A 1,344-nucleotide genomic window follows, 5' to 3' on the forward strand; every position below is an offset into this window, starting at 1 on the left:
CTGCTGAAGTCATGTCAACACTCTGTGAAAAACATTTTAAAGACAAATTTGTCCTTTGTATCCATTCATTACAACATTTAGGGCTGTTTGCACTATCAGTCAGTATGTATATCAACACACCAGAATTTAAAAAAAAAAAAACCAAAAAAAGATTACTTTCTCCTCTCCTCGTGCAACCAGGACAATTTAAACTTGAGATAACTCATGTTGTACTGCCAGCTTATCCACAGAAACAATTAGTCACGGTCTTTAAGTCCAGAACAATAGAAGTACAGCAAATACTCGGAAGCAGTCTTTGAGCACGTACAGTTCAGCACAAGCCACTGCCACCAGCATGTGTCCAGAACACAAACATCCTGCAGTCTCTGTTACATGTACCCCAATACATCAAAATCACAAACCCATCCTTGGTTCCCCTCCTTCCTTTTGATGGCTTCTACCTCCCCTTATATCCTTTTCACTTTCTCTCACCTCCATAACATGTCCAGTCAACTTTAGATGACCTCTTCATCATTTTTCACACTGAAAATCTCTCCTAGTTTATAGCCATGCCTTTTCTTCTCAATCACCTGTATTTTTACAGCAGTACAACAGTTCTTATGATAAAAATATGCAGTATATCTTGTTGTCCAAAAGAACAAGGGCAGCTGGGGGACTTTCAGCAGAGGTCAAAAGAAACACCAAAGAGAAAAGAGAAGTCAACTGCAGACATACACCACATCATACAGTGAAATCAAGCATTCTTCTTTCTTAAGATATCAGTAACTATTCCAGTTCAAAGGGTGTAGATAGAGGACACATTTTGTTAATCCTATTGTTAGCACCTCTCACTCCTGGGAGTTTCAAGAGTCCCACATTGATATTTCTTTGTCCTACAAAGAAATGACTGCACTGTAGAGCAAAACTGATCAAAAGCCTGATTCTTATTGTTTATGCTGTAGCGAACAGCATTACCCATAAATACTCACAAGTCTTTAAACAGCAGCTTTCACCATGAATCCTCCTGTTCTGACCACTGCGGTTTATTTACCACCACAAATCTATGTCTAGATACAAAATACTCTGTCAAATCTGTGACAGCCCACCCATAATTTCTCAAGATGCTAAATAAATCATTACGCATGAAGGTGGATTTATTTCAACACAAATATGCCTATTACAAGAAAACTGACATTCGCAGGACCAATTCCTACAACAACGAAAGGTTTGGTGTTTTCTCTCTTTACGGTAATACTGAAGGACAGGGACATTCTGTGACTGCAAAATACTCGGTCACCACACGCGTGGGCAAGGCCTGGCCCCACCTTACCGCCCGGACCCGTTTACGAGAGAAAACCATGCGGC

Source organism: Corvus brachyrhynchos, unplaced genomic scaffold (assembly GCF_000691975.1).
Source record: "Corvus brachyrhynchos isolate BGI_N302 unplaced genomic scaffold, ASM69197v1 scaffold395, whole genome shotgun sequence".
In the NCBI taxonomy this organism is placed as follows: Eukaryota; Metazoa; Chordata; class Aves; order Passeriformes; family Corvidae; genus Corvus; species Corvus brachyrhynchos.